General features: G+C 40.2%; 1 pseudogene; it reads right to left on the reverse strand.

The window, feature by feature from the left end:
• Positions 1–2,459: 2,459 nt before the first annotated feature.
• Positions 2,460–3,056, reverse strand: LOC133089977 (neuronal vesicle trafficking-associated protein 1-like; annotated as a pseudogene).
• Positions 3,057–8,727: the final 5,671 nt, after the last annotated feature.

The following is an 8,727-nucleotide window of genomic DNA, read 5'->3' on the forward strand; positions in this document are numbered from 1 at the left end:
AGGAACATGCAGGCGTGGCCACACACCTCTGTTTCAGTGCTATACTATGGCGGGACTGTGCTTTCTTGCTCGTCCCCATGCGGCCTGAGCACCTACTAAAGGGCACGGTGTTGCACGGAGCAGGCCTAGACTCGTTGCCGCTTACTGATGGCCACTGAAGCAGCCTTCCTGAGGAAAGTCAGCCACAGTTTCTTGAGATCAAACCTAGATTTTTATGTGGATGGAAAAACAGGTTAATTTATATGCTGGGTTCATTTCTTTCTTTTTTTTTTTTTTAATTTAATTTAATTTTATTTTTTTATACAGCAGGTTCTTATTAGTTATCAGTTTTATACATATTGGTGTGTATATTTCAATCCCAATCTCCCAGTTCATCCCACCACCACCATCCCCCCCCCCCAGCGCCCCACTTCCCCCCCTTGGTGTCCATACGTTTGTTCTCTACATCTGTGTCTCTATTTCTGCCCTGCAAACCGGTTCATCTGTACCATTTTTCTAGATTCCACATATATGCGTTAATATACGATATTTGTTTTTCTCTTTCTGACTTACTTCACTCTGTATGACAGTCTCTAGGTCCATCCACATCTCTACAGATGGTTCATTTCTAACACGTTGTTCTTTGCCATTGTGGCATAGTGTAGACATTAATACTAATACTATTAGTAGTAGTCAACATATATTAAGCACTTCTGATATGCCAGGAACTATACTAAGAGGTTAATATACTTCACATATATTGCCTGTGGAATTCTTGCATAAACCCTATGACATAGATACTATTATTATCCTTATCTCAGATGAAGATCTTTTTTTTTTTTATGGGGAGGGTCCTGTGTTCTTTATTTGCACAGAGTGAAAATGTCAAAAGTTACATGTGAATGAACTTACAGTCAATAAAATACACATCTACTAGAAAATACAAATAGGGTTGCCTTGGCACTGCATTGACATGGGCTGGAATTTGCTGATAGATGATATCTCTACACAGAAGAAGTTCTGGCATGTAGTTATTGCTCTTATGCGTCGCCGCAGCTTCACAACGTCCATGACTCTACACCCACCCACTGCTCCGAGGTCATGGTCGTTGTTTCCAAACACCCTTGACAATAAAATACTGTATGTTTTGGAGGCACATTTCAGGAAACAGTAATGGAGTTGGCCATGACCACCATGCTTGTTCACAACAGATCTTGCACTATTTGTCATTTATTTTTGATCTAAAAAAACAGTGAAACTTTTGACATGTCCACCAGAAACAACACATTTAAATAACGTGGAAAAAAATGTCCATGGATGTCTTTTTTCTGTTTAATCATCTTACACACTTAGTTTATCTAACTGGCAATTTCGTAAACATATACTTCACTGTCAAGATTCAGGTTGAAACATAATTGTCTTAAAAAGATTGTGAATGAAAATGTCATAATTGGACTTGCGAGGTGTGACGCCAGCCCCCCTCCTAGCCTTTCCTGCCTGTTTCTTACATCAAAGGAGTTACATCTGTCCCACAAAATAAAAATTAAAGTAACCTTGGCTTGCCAGCAATTACACTTCCACTTTTCTCACCCAGCTAATTGTTTTAAAACTAAGTAGCTAATACGGCTGTCGGTGCAAACTTATTCATAATAGATGTGAACAAAAGGGCCAGTAGGTTTCATTCCTGCTCAGCCCATCACAGAGCAGACGGACTAGCTACAGGGAGACGGGTTCTGCAGCCTGTGGCCCCGGGTCCCCTCTTCCCAGAGTCCCCACCTCACGTGCTCTGACCCAGTCCACATGCACTGAGGGAAACACGGCTCCCCTGCCCAGCAGGCGCCCTCTGTACCGAGAGGCAGCCTTCTGCCCGCAGCAGTGACCCCGGCCCGAGTTGACCTGCTGCAGCGCCTGCGCACTCAGGAGTGAGCACGGGGCAGGCGAGGGCACAACTGCAACCTGATGGCATGTTTCCTTCCTTCCCTCTGCCGCTCACTATGGTGCGTCTTGACCATTGGCACTATTGCCATTGGCGGGAGGTGGGAAGAAACGTGCAGTACAGCTTGCTCTTAGCAAAGCAAGGGATCACTCTAGATATGGCTATGGAGTAAGGTTTGCAAACGGCAAGGTGGTTTAAAAAAAAAAATCAATCCCACAAAATGCATATTTATCTGAAGTCTGAATCCCTTGCATATCCAGTGTAAATTTATTTTTTGACAGCATCCAATAAATCCCAGTAAAGTCGCTAAATTAAGATTCTTTAACATGGCAAGTGGTGTCAGAGCTCTTTAAGCAATGCTGATATGCACTTGATTTTATGCCCAGGGTGGTCTGCAGCGAGCTGTATTTGCAAAGCAGCATTAGCAAACAGAAGCAGTTGCACCATACATGAGTAACTTCTAAATTATCAGTAATTATATTTAATGAAATGTCCCTCAAAGTCCCTTTGTTACCTTCCAACTGTAAGGAACCTGCCCATCTCGCTAAGCAGATTTCTCAGCAGCCTCAGTCTCCTGCTCTGAGAGCTGCTCTTCCGACAGAACTGACATCCACGGCGACACCGAGTGGGTGATGCTCTGCTTGGCCAGGTTGTAGTGGTTGATGACGGTGTAAAACTTTCCCGGGCGTTGGAGTCTTGCTCCACATAGTAGCTCTCCAAGCCTCCTGGGATGTACTGGGTGTTCTTGAGGACGAAGTCATCGGGACAGGCACGGTCATAGCTGTACACCTTGTAGACGACCAGGAAGATGACACAGGTGAGGAAGACCAGGGCAAAGAAGACCAGCACAGACACCTTGAACCTCTCGGTAACACCCTCAGTGATGCTGACAGTGAACTCGGCTATCTTGGGAGGACGTGCTTTGTCTTTCTTTCGGTCGGGTTCATTTTCAGTCTTAGTTTTCATGACCACCTTCTCTGGGGGCGGGAACTGCAGCTGATTGACATCAAGGGGTGTCATCAGGGGGATGGTGTCGAAGCCATCCTCCAGCAGCGGCTGCTTGGTGCCCTTCTCCGCGAAATTTTTTCCCAACTTCACCATGGTTCCGGGAGACCCGAGGCTGCCGCCCCACGCCCGGCTCCGGCAGGTCTGGGCTCCGACCGCGCTCTGAGCCTCCGTGTTGCCCGCTCCTGCTCACAGCAATCTCAGACGAAGATCTTGAGACAAGTGGGGCTGAGAGACAGGCTTTCAAGTTAGAAGGTCTAGAGTAGGAATCCTGGCTCCACCTTTTGCCAGCCTTGTGACTCTGGCCAAGTTACTGAACCTTTTAGTTTGTCAGGGTTTTAAAATGGCAGACTGGAGAGAATAATAGCTGTCGTGTGATTTGAGCTGGAGCTGGATATCCCATCTCTAGCTCACCTGGACTCCTTGATCAGGTTCCCAGTTCAAGATGCTTTAACTGTATAATAGAGAGTCTGGACCAGGTCCCTACGTCTCTACAAACTTGAACCTCTCAAACTTTTTTATTCTGCAATTGGCCCTACCCACATTTTCTAGCCTCTTTTTCTACTCTACCCACACTCATATTATTCAAATAATATTAGAATGGCATACATTTCAATAAGAAAGTATCTGTTCTAAAGAGTAAGCACTTGGGGATTGGTTTTGAACTATTTTCCATCTTCCCAGTTGTCTTTTTGTTATTGGTCATGTGTCCATGCATTGAGTACTTCACTGAAGTCATTTGTAAAAGATAAACAAAAGTAATCACAGAGGAAGGCTTTTAAATTATACCTAGTATTTTGAGATTAAAAAAAAAGTATTGTCATTCAGTCTTGTGATATTTAAAAATTTGGGCTCTATTTAGTTTTCTGCTCATTTTACCTTCTGACATGCTCAAACCCTTCTGGTTTTAGCTCCTTTTGGGGCCCCAGTCTGGTAAAAAGCAGAGACTTGGAGGTCAAACTTTGTACTCTGATCCTGCTTAGGCCTGAGTCACACTTCTTGGGAGAAGCTGCTAAGCTATTCAGTGGAGCAGCTTCTTCATCTGCAAAAAAGTAAAAGGAATAATGATGGGCAACTCCTTCAAAAGGCAGCTGTGGGTGATAAATCCTGATAGAGTGCTCCTCTCTTCTTTAGGAAGAGCTTCTGAACCGCCATCCACTTTTCTAAAGTGTACGTTGATAAAAAATTGCTAGGGAAGATTCCCAGAATTCAAGTTTATGAGCTCCTCCTGAGCCCATTTCTCTCAACAGTGCCATCATTCCAGGGAGGGAGGGTGCTCGTTGATGCCAACGCAGACCGTAGATTGGGATTCCCGAAGAGATCTTTGCAGGAGAGGGAAAGACTCACAAATTGGGCACAGTGTTTATTACTATAAGTTCTTTTAGAAGGAGAGGAGGTAACTGAGTTGAAAGCTAAGCAGTCACCTCATTTGTGTCCCCAAAGGGCCTTGTTTCAGAAGATGATGTGAACTCAGTTTCAAGGTCTGTTATCTGGGGACACACACTCAGGTGGGAATTAAGCCCACAAAAGACTAAAACTCTTTCTCATGGAATTTCTCAGCCTGTCCTATGATGAGGCTTCTCCCCTCTCAGGAGCACCTCTCTGGACTTGCCGTCACTACTCAACCTGAGAAAAGACTCAAGAGCACCTGAGCAGTGTGTCAGAGATGTAACAGTAACTGTCCCAGCAGGAGCCGGAGCTTGAGCTTGATTCCACATCACTTTTCCACTGGAGGTCTGCTCAGGAGGGAGAATAGGTCAGGTGCCAAGGTCAAGAGTACACAACTGTTACACAGCAGTGAGCCATGGAGAGATTAATTCAAAGGAAGTATAATAACTACTGAACCAAGTCAGAGCAGAGAAAAATTTCTCAAGGAACACATAAGTACCCAATCTAAATTCAGAGTCCATATGGATGTCATAGACGCTGTGGCCTACAAACTTAAAGGATGTGAAAACATCGTTTGTTAATTCCCTTCATTAAATAAACAAACAAACATAAAAAACAAGGTATTAACATTCTCATTTTCAGGTGGAGAAACTGAGGTAGATGAAGCAAAATGACTAAACCTCAGGGCAGATGATTTCTGTGCAAGAGTTGCACATCATATAAATCTTGATGTTTCTGTAATAATCATGTTTTATCAAAGAAAAAAAATGTGTGTGGCTAGTATTTGTCAGAAGTTAAAATGTCTTTATTACTTCCCATGAGTTTTCCTGAATGACCTTGAAAGCAGACACTCAGATATAGTAAGAAATAAACAAGCCTTTCTTTCCCATCCTTAAATACCTCAGCTTTGACTTACATTTGGATGCTCACAGAATTGTCAGTTCAGCTCCTTTCCTTACAGAATCTGGCATTGATGAAACGTTACGGGGCTTCAAATCATGTACGTATACAAGAGTATACTGGGACATTGCTACTCCATGAGATTACTCTTAACATAAGGGGTTTCACAGCAAACCCTGGAGCTACGTGAATTGATTCAGATATTGATGGAGGCCTTTTAACCTCACTGGGAGTCTTATTAGCTCCGATTTCTATTCTAATGATACTTTCAAAACATTTGTTTTATTTTTTCAGCTTTGTTAAGGTGTAATTGACAAAATTAGAAAATATTTAAAGTACACATTATGGTGATTTGATATATATTTATACGTTTTGGTTAGAACATTTAAGTTCTACTCTCTTAGCAGATTTCAATTATATAATACAGTGTTATCAACTATAGTTACCATGTTTTACATTAGATCTTCAGACCTTATTCATCTTATAGCTGAAAGTTTGTACCCTTTTACCAACCTCTCCCTATTTCCCCCATTTAAACATTTATATACCTATGAAAATATTTAGCCACTGTATCCTTGCCATTTAATCTTGACATAATAGATAGTCAGGCTTTAGCCATACTTTTCATATGGGTTGGAAAGACTCCACAAAAAATGATATGTCACAAAGATAGTCATTTGGTCCACAATAGCTGGTGGACAAAGCTCACACTCATGAATCAGATGTGTTGCTCTGTTGGACTCTGGGGATCCTGTCAGTTTTACTGCCAATAATGAGCAAAATGATTCTCCCTAAAATGCAGTTAGCATTTAATTGCCCCTTCTTTAATTTTTTTCTTAAAAATGAACTTTGAATGCAAATGTGTTTTTATTTGCATGTATTACTGAGATAACAAGTGATCAAACTCATCAAACACCTCAATTAAGATACTGTGTATCTTTTCCCTTTTCCATAAATGCATACATTGACATTTGATGTCATTGAGAAGAAGGGTTTCGGTGGAAACAAAACCATATTTGAGAGGAGGACTGATTATTAAACTCCCTCTTGATCCCTTGGTTGCTATTTTTATCAAGCTGCTCTTACAGATGCATCAGCCAGTCTGAAGGAAGCCAGATGTCAGTGATCCATAAAAAGTATGAATTCTGCACCCTAAGTCCCGCTGCAAAAGAGCATGACCACAGCCCCTTTTGGAGACAGGGACTGTGGTTAATTACTGATGAAGCAAAGGCCACACTTAATCACAATGTCTTTTTAGCGATATTTGTTGTAGTTTTTATAAAATTGCTACATGCACCATAGGTCTTTGTAGAAATTATCCAAGCCTGAAACCAATTTAGTCTGTAACATTCCACAAGTAAACTTAGAACCAAATAAAATCCAGGAGTCAGGTCAGTCATCCAGAAAAACCTAGCTCTGGTCTGTACATCCTCTCTCAAGTGTACGTATTGTGAGTTTTAGTTCAGAGCAACAGTGATGAAATAGTCAAGTGATTTCGAGTTTTCTCCTAAACCTCAGTTCTCTTGCCAGTAGAAAGGAAGTATTAAAATCCACCCTCCATGGGCCTCAAGACTATAGTCAAGATGAAATAATGTGTATCAAATGCCCTGGATACTGTAAAGCCTTATACAAATGTCCATGACAATAATGATGAACACTTTACGTATCAGTACATTTAAGTAAATGTTTATAAATTGGCTCACATTTTACTCTACACTGATATATAAAGCTTAGCTGTTTTTCTAAATAATAGCTAGAGGTAACATATATTACACATTTGCCATGTGCCAGATACTGTGCTAACTGCTTTATATGAATTGTTTTAAATTCACACAAATCGTATGATAAGCTTGGCTCTTGTCCTTAATGACTAATCATAATGATTAACACTTATTACACATTAACCACATTGCAGGCACCATGCTGAGTACTTTACATGCATTATCACTTTAAATCCTCATAAACTATATGATATATTTGCTATTGTCATTCCCATTTAACAGGTGATAAAGTGAAGCTCAGGTAAATTAACCACTTTTGCCTATACGACTTGTGAGGCTGCATAATTTGTGAGTGGTAGACCTACTGTTAGGAGTCTAATCTGTCTGATTTCAAAGCCTGTGCTTTTAGCTGGTATGCTCCTGCCATCCATCTTCCTCATGCATTTTTTCTAAGTTTCCTTAGACTGTAAATTTTCCCTCTAGAGTGCAGGATCCTTGAGGGCAGGGGAATTACTTGTTTATATGGTATATGTACGTGGCACCCGATGCTTGGCATATGGTGCATGGTCAAATAACTTAATTCTTAAATACTTGAATTTGGGTTGGTTATTAAAGAAGGCCAATAAAACAGAGGTATTAATGTTTACTAGTGTCCTCTTTCTTACAAATACAGGAGCCATGTAATCCTATAAATACTGTTTTCTATGTGTAACTGACAACTTTTAAAATAAGGTATGAGTTGCAAAGGAAAATTAGTTTCCAATTAGCTCCACTATAAATAATGGCCTATAAGTTGCTAGGTGAGACTGCTAATATCAGAGGGTGTATTAAGTCCTGTGGGTGACTGGGGCAGATGACTGAAGCAAGCGTTCCCACTGCTTCAGAATACTCCTAAATGTTTTTTAATGTATTTCTAAAGGCATCCAACTTATTTCTAAAGTATCATCTTCCTTATTTTGTCAAAGCTGAGGTGAGATAGTACATATAAATTACAGTGTTTAGTAAGTGCTCTAGTAATAATTGGATAATATTAACTATTTTAATTTAATACATTTATAATAACTGTGGATTCAAAGCATTCAGGTTCCCACCTAAGCTAGTGAAAATAATTTGCTTGTGCAACACATATATTTTGAATAAAAAAGATATTCACTTATTTACTCCATGAATATACATGAGTTCATATTCCTTGCCAGTCAGGTCCTACAGGAAAGAAGCAAAGTATCCTTCTGCTACTCATTACAATACATTATATTGAGACATACTTTCCAAACACTTCTGCTAATGTGGGATTTTTTTTTGCCATTGCATCTTGGATTGAAAAACATTATCCAGTGTTCCTGAATGTTAATAAATGATTTTATCATCCATTTATCTTTCACCAAATAACATCATTTAGAGAAGAGGTTACTCTTAGTGTTTTCAAACTACCCTGTGTATTAGCCATGCAAGTATAACTAGTGCTTTGTGTGTGCTTCTTTTATTTCTTTTTTCTTTTTAGATCCTTAGCGGTCTATTTGGAACTAGGGAGTTATGAAACTGAATATCTATATCTCATTGTGTATAGCTCCAGGTAGAGCTGAAACAGTAAGTTCTAATAGTTACATATTTTTTTTTCCTCCAAAGATTTGTCTTGGAATACAATAGATACGTGTAACCTTTTGATTGTTTATTGACCTCTGTGACAAAAGAGTCTGAAATAAACATCTAGTACCAAAAAAGTAAGAGAGGCTCTTAAATTATGAAATGCAACACTGAGAAAAGTAACATGCTGAATATTTATCTGGGGGTGAGGGG

This window comes from Eubalaena glacialis, chromosome 4, assembly GCF_028564815.1.
Source record: "Eubalaena glacialis isolate mEubGla1 chromosome 4, mEubGla1.1.hap2.+ XY, whole genome shotgun sequence".
Taxonomy (NCBI): domain Eukaryota; kingdom Metazoa; phylum Chordata; class Mammalia; order Artiodactyla; family Balaenidae; genus Eubalaena; species Eubalaena glacialis.